Here is a 16,504-nt window from a genome sequence, read left to right on the forward strand (position 1 = left end):
AATCTAACAGCAGCAAATTGCCAAATTTCCAATGTGGGTTGGCAGCTGATAAGAGGTAGAAAATTTTTAAATAATCCTTTCAAAAGTAACATGCTGTGCCCTGCAGAAACAGAATGGTTGATTTAATCTAATTTGTATTATATTGTAAATAACTCAATGGTTAGTCAATACCACAGCAGAGTTTTCCAGTAATTGCCATTGAAATACAAACTGATTCGCTGCAAGTGCTGACATTGTGACTGTCCTTGTGTTTAGATGTAATCCTCAAATTCTGATGGAACAATTCAAGAATCAGTAAAAATTATTTGCACATTACTTGACTCTAGAGATATAATGTTATCACGTTTAACTGTAAAAAAAACTTCTAGAAATACATTGAAAGCCGATTAACATTGAAAAAGCCAATCATGCTGAGGGACCTGCATTTTAGAAACTTTGAACTTTGGACCATCTTTGGACCATCTTAAAACATAAACATTGTTCCTATGTTTTGAGTTGTTTTGATGTCATTTTTACTTAAAGCTTTGAATATCCATTATGCTGTCTAATGCATATAATTTAAGTGTTGTCACTTGTTTGCTGTGTCTGCAGTGAACCATCATGTAGAACGGTATATCTTGAAAGCTCAAACAAACTTGAACACTCAGAAAGTGGCAAACTTAATTCCTTACCAATCCCATTTTATTAAAGCTACTGAAATATATCAGTTATCAATTGCCATCAGATTGTTTAGATACAGTCTAGATACTTTCCACAAAGAAGTGGTAGGGGAAGGAAGGAAGTAGGAGAAGCAAAACCAGAGCTCCCTTGATGATGAAAGAGATGGAAAGAAAGATCCAGCAGGAAAGGAGGTCATGTGACAGCTGGCAGGTTGATAATGCATAGAACAATAGAATGATAACAACACAGAAGAGGTTTATCTGGCTCATCATGTCCATGCTTCCTCTCTTTTAAGAGCTTTTATTCAGTTTTCCCGTAAATTATTTTCTCTTCAGATAATTACCCAATTACCCAATTCAAGTTAGAGCTGAAAATGTGTTGCTGGAAAAGCGCAGCAGGTCAGGCAGCATCCAAGGAGCAGGAGAATCGACGTTTCGGGCATAAGCCCTTCTTCAGGAATGACAAGTTAGAACCAGGATGAATATAAGATGCTCAGAGGGAAGTGAAAAAGGAAATGGGAGTATGAGAATAGAAGCAAAAAGGAATTCAAAAGTATTCTATGGGCATACAAATAGTAAATGGGTTGTATGATGATGATATACATGGAGGCAGAAGGTATATCTGAGAATCTAACCAAGTGCTCTCCCAAGGTAAAAGAGCTTGTCACAGGCATAATATTGGACACACTGGATGGGTTAAAATAATTGAGAAAAGGAAGGCACTGGAAAGGTTATTTGACTTAAAGTAGATGTTCCATCAAGTCTCAATAGGATGGCCTGTCAAGGTTACTGAGCTGCTGGACACAATCTTACTATCTCCCTGGACAAACTGGCTAGAAGCAGAGTATTAGAAAATTGCAAGTATTAAACCCTTACTCAAGAAAGGGTTAAGGACAAAAATGTAAGGAGAAACCTAGTAATTATAAGTCAGTCAGTTTGACTTCAGTTATGGGATGATTTTAGAAATGATAATCGGGGACAAATTAACACTAACTTGGACCATTGCATTTTAATTAATGTGTATGTTGAAAGTGAATTGTGTTTAATTAATTGATTTTCTTGATGAGCTAACAGGAAGGGTTGATGTGAATGAGTTTGATGTGGTGTGTGGACATCCAACAGGCATTTGATAGATGCCACTTAATAAGTTTGTTTATCACAAAGCATGAGGTATATGGAATAGCAGGTGCAGGAGCAGATGAATATGAAATTTGGTAAAAGACAAAAAAAAGGGATTGATGGTGGTTGTTTACAGACTGGAAAAATTACACAGTCAGGTTCCTCAGGGGTCAGGACCAGGATAACTACATTTCGGGATATCTATTAATGATCTAGTGCTTGATATACAGAGTACAATTTTAAAATTGGTAGATGGCACAAAATATTGCAAACTGTGAGAATGTTTGTGATAGACTGTGAGGACGTAGACAAACTTGCAAGCATGTGGCAGATGAAATTTTACCCATAGAACTGTAAAATTATACTTTTCAGTAGAGGAAATGAGGAGAGACAATATAAAATAAAAGGTGCAGTCATAAATGCAGTAATGGAATAAAGAAACTTGGTGGTATATGTATGTACCGATCATTGAATATGGCCGGCTAGGTTAAAAAATTGGTGAAATAAACACCTAATTCTGGGTCTTACAAGTAGAGGCAATAAAAAAGCAAACAAAATTATTAAGAGCATCTCTAAATTCTTGTTCAGCCATGTAGGTGCACAGTGTTCTTGGGTCCACACTTTAAGAATGATGTGAATAGCTAAGAGATGATGGAGAAAAGATTTACTAGAATGATTCTAGGGATTAGGGGCTTCAATTGTGTGGCAGAACAGATCAGCTGTGGTGGTTCTCCCTAGAGCTAGAGATGATGTGAGGAGATTTGATAGAGATGCTCAAAACCATTAGGGGTAAACACAGAGAGAATAGAAAGAAACTGTTCCCATAGACAGAAAGATCAAGAACTTGAAGCGACCCATTCTGGCTAAGAACCAAAAGCCGAGATGTAAATAATGAATGGTTATGATCTTGAAGACAATTGCGGAAAGGATGGAGGAGGCATGTTAAGCCTGTTTTTCTAGAAAGGAATTGGATTCACATTTGAAAGTGAAAAAATGACTTGGAACGTTCCAGAGAAAAGGCATAGAGTTCATGGCTGGCATGGACTTGATGGTCTGGATGCCCTCTTTCGGTGCTGTTATGATCCCATGACAGATAGCAGGCACATCACATTGGCACAGTCCTGACTATTATAAACATTGGCATTAGTAAAGCTAAATTAAATCATTGTTTGACTATATACCAGTTGATTTCTGATGGCACTGCTAATGGAGTGGTATTTTTCATATGTCTGTCTCCTAATTTACATTAGAATATGAGCCAGAAGACAAACAGCCTTTTTTTAACCCATTGGTATGCAGATTTGATTTTCAAAATGGATAGCAGAACTGATCTCTACATTTAAGACATACTTGAATGTGCACTTGAACAGGGAAATCTACAAGGGAAGGGCCCAGGAGTGGGAAAGAGACAAGATTGTATTTTCTGCCGACATGACACAATGGCCCGACTGATTCCTTTCTGTGCTGTAAATACCCACGATTCTAGGTTTCACATTAAAAGAGAACATAACATACGGTGACCGTAATAAATGAGCGAAGCTATCCAAGTGTTTGTTTCCACTTCAATGATTAGAGTGATGCTTGAAATGTCGAACTCACCTCAGCCTAGTCAGTCCCGTCAGCTGCATCTCTGAGGCTCGTTGTATCGCTCTAAACTCAACAGTTCCGGAATAACAATATAGATACACACACACACACGCGCGCACACACATATCTGTACCCGTCCCGCATCCTGTCATTCTGGGAAGCATTCTCACAGAAAACGCTGCTTCAGTCTTGACAGATAACCGCGAAAAACCACTTGCATCTCCGCCCTTCCACGTCCCTGCTTGTAAACACAATGAAACTCGCTGCTAAATCCCAACATCTATCAACCTCGATTATAATGCAGTATCTGTGGCATCTCATAGTGCACCCCACCAGACTCATCTTTAATGGCCACGCCGCTTTTGTTTTTGTGATCGAGTAGCAAAAAATGCAAATATGAATGACACCAGTTTGCACATTATGTGGGCGAACTTTAACCGGGGAGACATAGCGACTCTCGCTGGCTCCTAACTTATTGTGACCGTTAGCAACTACATTCAACTTCCAGGGGTCTCAGTAACAGCACATTTCCCAATGTCATCTTCGCTTTTTAACTTTAAAAAAAAAGACTTTACCTTGGTCTGACTGTTTGAAGATGCGATCCCTCGGAGTTGCAGCCTTTGTCCCCACTGACTGTGCATCCGAGGAAGCTGAAGAGGATGTTTAATTGCCCAGACTTGCAGACGTCAGCTTCCACTCCATGTTATGAGCTCAGTGGTTGGCGGAACGATTCCAAAGGAACATTCCTCAGATTATATAGCTTCTTTGAAATCGTTGCTCTTGCATTCCTCTAACCGCGCCCCCCTCCCCCTGAAAATTGAGGTCCTTCCCAGTGAGAGTAGGGGGTACAGCAAGATCCCACAACCCGGGGGAGTTCCGGTTGCCAGTCTCAAAGCAAGTCCCCAATAGCTGGCGCTCGTCCCTTTCCGAAGAGAAACCATTCTTGACAACCACCTGATGAAGGAGCGACGCTCCGAAAGCTAGTGCTTCCAAATAAACCTGTTGGACTATAACCTGGTGTTGTGTGATTTTTAACTTTGCCCCTTTCTGGTCGCCCTACCTCCTCACAGCAGGTTGTACCAACAGGAACATGTCACACAGGATTGATACCAGCATTCAGGGGGAAGCAGGCGGGTTAAATCCTCGGATATAGACCGTTTCCCAATGACCATTCTTGTTACAATTAGTAACTACAAAAAAAATTTAGAAAGTCCGTCAGAATTCCAGAATTTTGTTTACGGATCCGTTTTGGAGAACCTGAGGGAATTATTGACGTTTATCCCCAAAATGACGGAAAAAAAGACCTGATTGGTTTACTTGTTTCTGAAACGTGAACAGAGCACAGTCATCAATGTTCATATAACGTCCATAATGTCCTGGAGTTCAAAAACAATTCTTAAACCACCAACCATTCATATTGCATACCTCTGGGGTGGAGATTGGGTAGACAGGCTTGCGGTTTGAATTCTCAATATTCATATTTCATCAAGTGATTTGCCAGGTTCTGATGTTCCCTGACATTTGTAAAGCCCTAATTTTCGCTCGAGGCAGTGGATTGTGGAGGAGTTAATATATCGCCCAGAAAGTCGACCATTATGATTGACTTGTAGAATTGATCATTGACCTATAGAATTCATAAATACACAATGCCCCTTCCATGAAAAGTTAAAGCACCATGCAGTTAATATGTTCGCTGACTACCCCAATATAATTTCTCCAAAAAGCAGGCAGACCAATTGAAGCAGATTTTCGGTCCACTGTATTAGGTATCTTCCAACGCTCTCTGGAGGAATAAGGAAGGAAGAATGGCTGTTCATACAATAAAAACTGAAAGAACTACGGATGCTGTCAATCAGGAACAAAACCAGAAATTGTTGGAAAAGCTCAGCAGATTTAGCAGCAGAAATCAAAGTTTCGGGACCAGTTCTGAGGAAGGGTGACTGGACCCGAAATGTCAACTCTGATTTCTCTCCACAGTTGCTGCTAGACCTGCTGAGCTTTTCCAGTAATTTCTGGTTTTGTTTCTGCATTTGGATAGTGATTTATTAGATATGCAGGATGAACCCAAACATTTATAGTTAATGCATTATTGTTGAAGTGGTGTTATGTAGTTAAACTCACACTATGTTAGGTCACTGGGAGATCTCCTTCCTGTCTTCAAACATTGAAATGGGTTCTTTTACATTCAATTGAATAGACAATTGGGGCATTAATGTCACATGCCATCCAAAAGATGGTATCATTGACAATGCCCATTCATAACGGCAGCTGCACTTAAGTGATTAAGCACCAGCTGATGGAATGGTTAATTTGGAATCTGGAACATGACTGAATTATTTAAATTTATTAGTGACTACGTTACCAAAGACAATGTAACTGGGGTCAGTAAATCGCTTCCAAGTTTCCTACTCCATGCTAAGGTCTGCTTTCTCTTTTACTTTAAGATTGTTTCCTATCAGTAATAAAATTAGACACTTTAAGATGTGATTTATGTTGTAGAACTCTTGATTCATAAATATTATAATATATGTATGTGTGCAAGTGTATGGAGATTTAAATTGGTTGCTGGAATATGTAATCTGCATGAGGGTGGGACATAATGCATGAGATAAAGACTTATTGATTAGTTCTTTAAAAATAAACAATTAATATTTATCAGATTATTTCATTAATTATTTTGGGTAAATTGCAATTATTTTCCCCACAAATACAATGCTAATATGTACATTTTTAAAAAGCTTTTGCACTTGAAATGGGGAGCAGTTCATTACTTGATGTTAGCTGTAAGTCGGTTTCTTATAACGAGTGGACATAGTGGAGTGTTGCATGTTGGACTTGATGAGACGTGAGGGTTATAAGTTAAGTTAAGTTTTTTGTATGATTGAACAACAGATATTTTCAAGATAAATGAGATGGCTTTGAAGTGCTGTGAGAAGAAAACAAACTTTGTCTTTTGCTTTCGGAATCTGAAGTGCTCTGTAAAAAAATACTTATACAGGGAAAAACGTGACAGTAGTAAAGTCAACCGTGAGTGAGGTATAGTCCCCCTTTAGAAACCGGAGTATTAAATATGGTTGTAGGGATCCCTAACTGTGGAAAAGAAAGGTAATGCTATCTAAAAACTATTCTTCAAAGAGATTGAGAATAGTTACGTCCGAAAGTTGTGTTTAGGAAGTAACTTTGGAATAAACAAATACAACGGCTGCATGAACAGCTTGTCTTTAAAGCATTCAGGAACAGAAATATCATGACAGCTTATCTGAAAAATGTTCCTCTGATGTACAACAAATGTGATGTATAATTGGTGGTGATTTTAACAAGTTTTCAGAGGGTTCAAAAGATACAGAAGCCAGAATCCATTCTTTCATTCTAACTGAACAAATCACTCAAACCAGGCATAAATAAAATCTGTTCCATTTACTTGACCGTCAGTGTTCTGTGCAAACTTGAAACACATTTTTTGTGTACCGTATAAATGATAAAATTGGCTAATAATAAAGATCAAAGGTACATAAAACAGATATCAAGCTAATTTGTATTCTTCTTTATTATGCAACACAGCAGTGGAACCTCAAGCAATCAAAATAAACTTAAATTGATAATATGGTTAGGGATTTTAGATAAAACCTCCCTCTCAATTTGAACAATGGCCCAGCATTTTTCGAACTTGTGACAGTTTATGTTTAGGAGTTAAGAACAATCGTTGCTGATAGAAATCTTTTTTTAAAATATCTGGTTTCCAGTTAAAATGAAAATGAAACTCTCTGTAGTGAATTTGGTTTTGATGATACCACAAAATAAATAAAAATTAATCATAACCATTTATTCCTTTCTATTACGTCTGTTTTTATTTTGAAATATACAGACATGCCTTGAGCCCATCTGTTTTCTGAATTCTGCCTCTTGCTACAGTTGGCAATGGCACAAATATTTGCTAGTACTATCTGGGTGGGTTTAAACTAGCTCAGCAGGGGGATGGGAACCAATGGTGTAGTTCCAGTGCACAGGAGGATGAAAGTAGGGAGGACATGGGCAAGATTTCAGGGTCACAGGAGTGTGCTTGCAGACAGCAAGCTTGTTTGAAGTGTGCCTACTTCAATGCCAGGAGTATCCAGAATAATGTAGGTGAGCTTGCAGCATGGATAAGGACCTGGGACTTCGATGTTGTGGCCATTTCTGAGACATGGATAGAGCAGGGTCTGGAATGGATGTTGTAAGTTCCAGGGTTTAGATCTTTCATTAAGAACAGGGAAGGCGGTAAAAGAGGGGTAAGTGTTGCTTTCTTGGTCAAGGACAGTATTAACAGTGGCTGAAAGAGCTTTAAACGAGGACTCGTCTACTGAGGTTTTATGGGCTGAGGTTAGAAACAGGAGAGGAGAGTCACATTACTGGAAGTTTTTGCTATAGGCTCCGCAAAGTTCCAGGGAAGTGGAAGAGAGGATTGACAAATCGATTCTGGGCAGGAGTGAAAGGAACAGGGAGGTCATTATGGGGGCCTTTAACTTCCCCAACATTTACTGGAAATGCTATAACTCTAGTATGTCGGACGGATTAATTTTTTTCCAATGTGTGCAGGACGGTTTCCTGACACAGTATGTCAAAGCGCCAACAAGAGGGGAGGCCACATTGGGTCTGGTACTTAGTAATGATCCAGGCCAGGTGTTTAATTTCGTGATCGGTGAGCATTTTGGAGAGAGTGACCATAATTTAGATATTGTGTCCTTGATAGGTATGTCCGTATCAGGCAGGAAGGAAGTGATAAGGTAAGGGAACAGTGGTTTACTAAAGAAATTGTATCTCTTGTTAAGACGAGATGGTTCAGATGAGGCAATGGAGAGTTACAGATTAGCTAGGAAGGATTTAAAGAGAGAGTTAAGAAGAGCAAGGAAGGGACATGAGCAGTATTTAGCAGGTAGAATAAAGGAGAATCTTAAAGGCATGTGAGGAATAAAAGAATGACATAGGTAGGAACAGGGCCAGTCAAAGACAGAAGTGGAAAGTTGTGAGTGGACCTTGTGGAGATTAGCAAAGTGCTAAATGAATATTTCTTATCTGTTTTCAGTCAGGAAAAGGAGAACGTTGTGGAGAAGAAGACTGAGATATGGTCTATTAGACTTAAAAGGATTGAGGTTAGTGAGGAGGATGCATTATCAATTCCAGAAAGTGGGAAATAGATAAGTCCCCTGGGCCAGATGGGATTTTTTTGAGAATTCTCTGGGAAGCTAGGGAGGAGATGACCAAGCCTTTGGCCTTGATCTTTGAGTCGTCATAGTCTACACGTTTAGTTCCAGAGGACTGGAGGATTGCAAATGTGCCCTTGTTCAAAAAGGGCAGTAGAGATGACTCAGGTAATTATAGCCCAGTGAGCCTTCAACCTATTGTAGGAAATGTGTTGGAAAGGATTATAAGAGATAGGATTTATAGTCATTTAGCAAGCAACAATTTGCTTCGCAATAGTCAACCTAAATTCATCAAGGGCAGGTCATGTCTCACAAATCTCATTGAGTTTTTTGAGAAAGTGACCAAGCATGTAGATGAGGGTAGGACAGTTGACGTGGTATACATGGACTTCAGTAAGGCCTTTGGTAAAGTTCCACATGGTAGGCCTTTGGAGAAAATGCAGAGGCATGGGATTGAGGGAGATTTAGCAGTTTGGATTAGAAACTGGCTTTTTGTAAGAAGGCAGCGAGTGGTGGTTGATGGAAAATATTCAGCCTGGAGTCCGGTTACTAGTGGTGTGTCACAAGGATCTGTTTTAGGACCACTCCTGTTTGTCATTTTTATAAATGACTTGGGCACAGTCATAATGGATGGGTTACTAAGTTTGCAGATGACACTAAAAGTTGGTGGATTAGTGGACAGTGTGGAAGGATGTTGCAGGTTGCAGGGGGACTTGGATAAACTTCAGAATTGGGCTGAGAGGTGACAAATTGAGTTCAATGCAAATAAACGTGAGATGATTCACTTTGGGAAGAATAACAGGAAGGCAGAGTACTGGGTTAATGGCAAGATTATTGGTAGTGTGGATGTGCAGAGGAATCTTGGTGTCCATATATATAGATCCTTGAAAGTTGCCACCCAGATTGATAGTGCTGTTAAGAAGGCATACAGTGTGTTAGGTTTTATTGGTAGAGGGATTGAGTTCTGGAGCCGTGATTTCATGCTGCAACTGTACAAAATGCTAGCGCGGCCTCATTTGGAATATTGTGTACAGTTCTGCTTACCCCATTACAGGAAGGATGTGGAAACACTGGAAAAGGTGCAGAGGAGATTTATCAGGATGTTGCCTGGTCTGGAGGGAAGGCCTTATAAGGAAACGCTGAGTATCTTAGGTCTGTTCTCATTGGAGAAAAGAAGTCTAAGAGGGGATTTAATAGAGACATATAAAATGATCAGAGGATTAGATAGGGTGGACAGTGAGAGTCTTTTTCCTAGGATGATGACGTCGGCTTGTCCGAGAGGGCATAACTACAAATTGAAGGGTGATAAATTTAAAACAGATGTCAGAGGCAGGTTCTTTACTCAGAGAGTGGTAAGGGTGTGGAATGCTCTGCCTGCTAATGTAGTTAACTTAGCCACATTAGGGGCATTTAAACTGTCCTTCGATAAGCACATGGATGAGGATGGGATAGTGTTGGGGGATGGGCTTAGATTAGTTCACATGTCGGTGCAACATCGAGGTCCGAAGAGCCTATTCTGTGTTCTTGCTATTTTATGGTGCACATATTTTTGATTTTGGAAATGCATCTGGAAAAGTTGAAGAGTTTTTGGTTCTTCTGCCAACATGTTATACAAAACAACTCTATTTGTGCTTACTGGTGAAAACTGGTTTCCCAGAATGTTAACCCTAATAATTTCTTATTGGATATTTCAAACACCATCTTGGAATAATAGATAGACTATCTGATCAATATCACATGCTAATTCTGTGAACTTGCTATGTACAAATTGACAACTATCTTTTTGACATATCAGTGATTGCACTTCAAACTTGACATAAAATGCTTTAGGGTGCCCTAATGTTGTAAAACATACTCTATAAATGCAGGTAACTTTCTTCATTTTACATATACTATGCATCCTAGGATTGGGGATAGAATGCCCGATCATGGTGATACCCCAGCAGTCAGCAGTTATTTCTGCATAAGCACTCCCTCATCATTTGTATTTGCCTGCTAAAGACAGGTAATTCCTATGCTATAGTTTTTTTTTCCGATTGTAAACATTTTTGTGTGTGTGGGTGATGCAAGAGGTATTGCAGAAAAGAATACAAGAAGAAAACTAATAGGTATCAGCTCCAGATACACCCTGACATAAATCCTTTATATTTTAAGCCACAGGGGTTCTGATGTACCTTCACTGAAGATAATCAAGGTCTGAACACGGGATACAGAGGTATGTGGTCAACTCGATTTCAACAGCTTTTTATAAATACCAGACTGCGATAGCAACATAGATGTCACAAGCTGATCTAGAATGGAGAAATTAAAGCCCTTCAGCTTTAAATACTGAAAAAGGAATTCAACAGAGTTTACAAAGTGTTTAATTTGGCTGGATTAGATTTATCCAAGAGACTAGAATGCATGCATATAAATTTGTAAGGTTGTCAGGAAGAACTTCACACAAAGATTTATGACTTTGACTGGTATCAGAGCAAATAGCCTATTGGTAGAAAAAGCTTCATAACTATTCAATGAAGGTTAACTGAACTAGTATATCCCTTTCTGTGAATAGATAAGACATAGGAGTGGAAGTAAGGCCATTCGGCCCATCGAGTCCACTCCGCCATTTAATCATGGCTAATGGGCATTTCAACTCCACTTACCCGCATTCTCCCCGTAGCCCTTAATTCCTTGTGACATCAAGAATTTATCAATCTCTGCCTTGAAGACATTTAGTGTCCCGACCTCCACTGCACTCCGAGGCAATGAATTCTACAGGCCCATCACTCTCTGGCTGAAGAAATGTCTCTGCATTTCTGTTCTGAATTGACCCCCTCTAATTCTAAGGCTGTGCCCACGGGTCCTAGTCTCCTCGTCTAACGGAAACAATTTCTTAGCGTCCACCCTTTCCAAGCCATGTATTATCTTGTAAGTTTCTATTAGATCTCCCCTTAACCTTCTAAACTCCAATGAGTACAATCCCAGGATCTTCAGCCGTCCCTTGTATGTTAGACCTACCATTCCAGTGATCATCCGTGTGAATCTCTGCTGGACACGCTCCAGTGCCAGTATGTCCCTCCTGAGGTGTGGTGCCCAAAACTGGACACAGTACTCCAAATGGGGCCTAACCAGAGCTTTATAAAGTCTCAGTAGCACATCGCTGCTTTTATATTCCAACCCTCTTGAGATAAATGACAACATTGCATTCGCTTTCTTAATCACGGATTCAACCTGCATGTTTACCTTTAGAGAATCCTCGACTAGCACTCCCAGATCCCTTTGTACTTTGGTTTTTCTCACTGGTTAGAAAGTAGTCCATGTTTGTATTCTTTTTTCCAAAGTGCAAGACCTCGCATTTGCTCACATTGAACTTCATCAGCCATTTCCTGGACCACTCTCCCAAACTGTCTAGATCCTTCTGCAGCCTCCCCACTTCCTCAGTACTACCTGCCTATCCACCTATCTTCGTATCATCGGCAAACTTCGCTAGAATGCCCCCAGTCCCTTCATCCAGATCATTAATATATAATGTGAACAGCTGCGGCCCCAACACTGAACCCTGTGGACATCGCTTGTCACCGGCTGCCATTCTGAAAAAGAATCTCTTATCCCAACTCTCTGCCTTCTGTCAGACAGCCAATCCTCAATCCATGCCAGTAGCTCACCTCGAACACCATGGGCCCTCACCTTACTCAGCAGCCTCCTGTGTGGCACCTTATCAAAAGCCTTTTGGAAGTCTAGATAGACCACATCCACTGGGTTTCCCTGGTCTAACCTAATTGTCACCTCTTCAAAGAATTCTAACAGGTTTTTCAGGCACGATCTCCCCTTACTAAATCCATGTTGACGTGTTCTAATCCGACCCTGCTCTTCCAAGAATTTAGAAACCTCATCCTTAATGATGGATTCTAGAATTTTACCAACAACTGAGGTTGGCTAATTGACCTATAATTTTCCATGTTTTGTCTTGATTCTTTCTTGAACAATGGGGTTATAACAGCGGTCTTCTAATCACCCGGGACTTTCCCTGATTCCAGTGACTTTTGAAAGATCTCAACCAACGCCTCCACTATTTCCTCAGCCACCTCCCTCAGAAATCTAGGATGTAGCCCATCGGGGCCAGGAGATTTGTCAATTTTAAGACCTTTTAGCTTTTCTAGCACTACCTCTTTTGTAATGGCAACCATACTCAACTCAGCTCCCTGACTCTTTTTAATTGTTGGGATATTACTCATGTCTTCCACTGTGAAGACTGACGCAAAGTACTTATTAAGTTCTCCTTATCTCCCATCACTAGCCTTCCAGCATCAGTTTGAAGTGGTCCAATGTCTACTTTTGCCTGTCATTTGTTTCTTATGTATTGAAAGAAACTTTTACTACCATTTCTAATATTACTGGCTAGCCTACCTTCATATTTGATCCTCTCCTTCCTTATTTCTCTCTTTATTATCCTCTGTTTGTTTTTGTAGCCTTCCCAATCTTCTGATTTCCCAGTGCTCTTGGCCACTTTATAGGATCTCTCTTTTTCTTTGATACATTTCCTGACTTCCTTTGTCAGCCATGGCTGTCTGATCCCTCCCCAGATAACCTTTCTTTTCTTGGGGATGAACCTCTGTACTGTGTCCTCAATTATACGCACAAACACCTGCCATTTTTGCTCTACTGCCTTCCCTGCTAGGCTCTGCTTCCAGTCGATTTTCGTCAGTTCCTCTCTCATGCCCTCATAATTACCTTTGTTTAACTGTAACACCATTACATCCAATTTTGCCTTCTCTCTTTCAAACTGTAGACTGAACTCTACCATATTATGATCGCTGCTTCCTAAGTGTTCCCTTACTTTAAGATCTTTTATAAAGTCTGGTTCATTACATAGCACTAGGTTCAAAATAGCCTGCTCCCTTGTGGGCTCCATGACAAGCTGTTCCAAAAAGCCATCCTGTAAGCATTCCATGAATTCCCTTTCTTTGGATCCATTGGCAACATTATTCACACAGTCCACCTGCATATTGAAGTCTCCCATGATCACCGTGACCTTGCCTTTCTGACATGCCTTCTCTATTTCCTGGTACATGTTGTGCCTCTGGTCCTGACCACTGTTAGGAGGTCTGTACATAACTCCCATTATGTTTTTTTTGCCTTTGTGGTTCCTCAATTCCACCCACACAGACTCCACATCATCCGATGCTACGTCATTCAGTGCCATAGATTTAATTTTGTTCTTAACTAACAAGGCCACCCCACCCCCTCTGCCCACCTCCCCGTCTTTTCGATAAGTTGTAAATCCTTGGATGTTTAACTGCCAGTCCTGAACCCCCTACAACCATGTCTCTGTGATGCCTACCACGTCATAATCATTCACGATGATCTGTGCCGTTAGTTCACCTACTTTGTTACGAATGCTATGAGCATTCAGGTAAAGTGCCTTAATGCTAACATTCTTATCATTAGAGATATTGGAAGTCATAAGATGTCCTAAGTTATCCTTCCTTTTTGCTGCAGTCCCAGTCTGCCTCAAGGTTAAATCTGCCTGCACACATGCTATCCCGCTGCTTATCTTTCCATTTAACTCCATACTCCCTGTTGCTTTCACTTTCCCTTCCCCCCAACTCAGAAGTTTAAAGTCATACTGACCACCCTATTTATCCTCTTTGCTAGAACATTGGTACCTGATCGGTTCAGGTGGACACCGTCCCAATGGTACAGATCCCCCCGGTTCCAAAACTGATGCAAATGCCCCATGAAATGGAATCCCTCTTTCCCACACCAATCCCTTAGCCACGTGTTTACTTCCCTAATTTTCTTATCCCTATTCCAATTGGCACGTGGCTCGGGCAGTAATCCGGAGATTATGACCCTTGAGGACCTGTATTTCAATTTCCTTCCTAGTGCTTGATAATCCCCAAATAGGTCCTCCTCCCTAGCTTTGCCTATGTTGTTAGTCCCAACGTGGACCACAACAACTGGATCCTCCCCCTCCCGCTCCAATATCCTTTCAAGCTGGTCAGAGATGTCCCGCACCCTGGCACCGGGCAGGCAACACACCATGTGAGACTCCCAATCGGCTTGCAAAGGATACTATCTGTTCCCCTAATTATAGAATCCCCTATAACCACTACTTGTCTTTTTGCTCCCCCCTCTTGAATGGCCTTCTGCACCATGGTGCCGTGGTCAGCTGGCTCATCCTGTCCAGAGCCCTTTTCCTCATCCATACAGGGAGCAAGAATCTCATACCTGCTGGACAAGGTCAAGGGCTGAGAATCCTGCACTCCTGAACTCAGGTTCCCCCTACCTGCTTCACTTACAGTCACACTCTGATGTCCCTGATCACTAACTGAATGTGAATTACTTAATCTCCCAGGTGTGACTGCCTCCTGAAACAAAGTGTCCAGGTAACTCTCCCCCTCCCGGATGTGCCGCAGTGTTTGAAGCTCAGATTCCAATCCATCAACTCTGAGCCGGAGTTCTTCCAGCAATCAACACTTGCTGCAGATGTGGTCACTGCCATTCACAATGGGATCAGCCAGCTCCCACATCATACAGCTACAGCACATCACCTGTACAGCCATCTCTGCTTAGTTAATTACTTTATTACTTTATATAGGTTTGAATTAAAATACTTTCTGATACCTCTCTGCTATAGTCTTTTTCTAAAAACCAATTAATAGATAAACCATAAAAAGTAAATTTTTAACCATTCACCGATAAAGAAATAGAAAATCCTTACCTTAACAAACCAGAGTCCTATTTTTGGTTGGGGGGTGGGGGGGGGGGGGGGGGGGTGGGGTGGGGGAGGTGGGGGGGGAGACACAACATGTGTAGTGTCTCGGGTTCAGCCACTGCCCAGATATATTACCAGCAGTCCCCTGGTCATCGCTCCAGCTCTTCCTACTTATTAACTAGGTTAGAGGAGGAGGTTGGGTGGGAGACACTACAGTAGTAGAGTCTCTGGTTTAGCCACCTTGCTGATATATATGGTCACTGCTTTCCTTCCCGGCTGCCCCTCTGGTCCACGTCACTTCCTCCGCTGCTCCCGCTCCTTCTCCGCTGCTGCTCGCACTTAAAATGGCCGTTGGCGTCGAAGGGTGAATATTTATACTCACTGCTTACCTTCCCGGCTAACCCTCTGGTCCCCGTCACTTCCTCCGCTGCTCCCGCTCCTTCTATGAAAGAGAAAAACACCGCTGCCCACTACCGGTAAGTAATTTTAATAAAAACTGCCTTACCTTATCTGCAGTCTTCCGAGTTCGTCCTACCTCCGCTGCTGCTCGCACTTAAAATGCTAAAGAGGGGCTCCCTCGCCTTTTTCTATCTTATTATCACCAAATGTGTTAACTAGAAGCAGTAGTCCTGGATGATTTATCAGAAGCACTGAAGTTAAAATATGATCCTAGCTGAGGTCAAATATAAACAACGATCAACTTCACACAGAGGGCAACTGTCCTTTGAGATTAGTGTCTGTATGTCTATGTTTACAAAGATCAGAGATGTTTTTAGATCTTGCTACTTTGTGAGATTATAAGTCTCCATGCACGTGCCCGACTTTAAGCTCAACATAAATAAATAAACGGGACATCAGGCTAGTACTGAAGTGGTGCATTTCCCTCTTCACGTGTTATAGAATCATAGGATCCCTACAGTCTGGAAGTCGGCCATTTGGTCCACAGAATCCAAACTGACCCTCTGAAGTGCATCCCACCCAGACCCACCCCCTCTACCTTATCCCTGCATTTCCCATGGCTAATCCACCTAACCTGCACATCCTTCAACACAATGGGCAATTTAACTTGGCCAATTCACCTGACTTGCACATTTATGGACTATGGGAGGAAACTCGAGCAACCGGAAGAAACCCCCACAGACACAGGGAAAATATGCAAACCCACACAAATAGTCACCTGAGGATACAATCTAGCACAATCTAGTGTTGTGAGGCAGCAATGCTAATCACTGAACCACCATTGTATCCAGAAACTTTAC

The 16,504-nt window shown here is 41.3% G+C and overlaps 1 protein-coding gene across 2 annotated transcripts in view; it reads right to left on the minus strand.

The window, feature by feature from the left end:
• The window catches only part of tbxa2r (thromboxane A2 receptor), a 28,433-nt gene extending 24,342 nt beyond the window's left edge, over positions 1-4,091 (minus strand). The window contains exon 1 of one of the 2 annotated variants that reach the window (XM_043721174.2): positions 3,941-4,091. The gene's annotated coding sequence lies outside the window, so the exon portion shown is untranslated. Of the gene's footprint in view, positions 1-3,377; positions 3,528-3,940 lie in introns of those variants that run through there. The other variant, XM_043721175.2, reaches the window with a different exon arrangement.
• Positions 4,092-16,504: the final 12,413 nt, after the last annotated feature.

The sequence above is a fragment of the Chiloscyllium plagiosum genome, unplaced genomic scaffold (assembly GCF_037043375.1).
Source record: "Chiloscyllium plagiosum isolate Xiang-an unplaced genomic scaffold, Cpla_swu_hap1 HiC_scaffold_28, whole genome shotgun sequence".
In the NCBI taxonomy this organism is placed as follows: Eukaryota; Metazoa; Chordata; class Chondrichthyes; order Orectolobiformes; family Hemiscylliidae; genus Chiloscyllium; species Chiloscyllium plagiosum.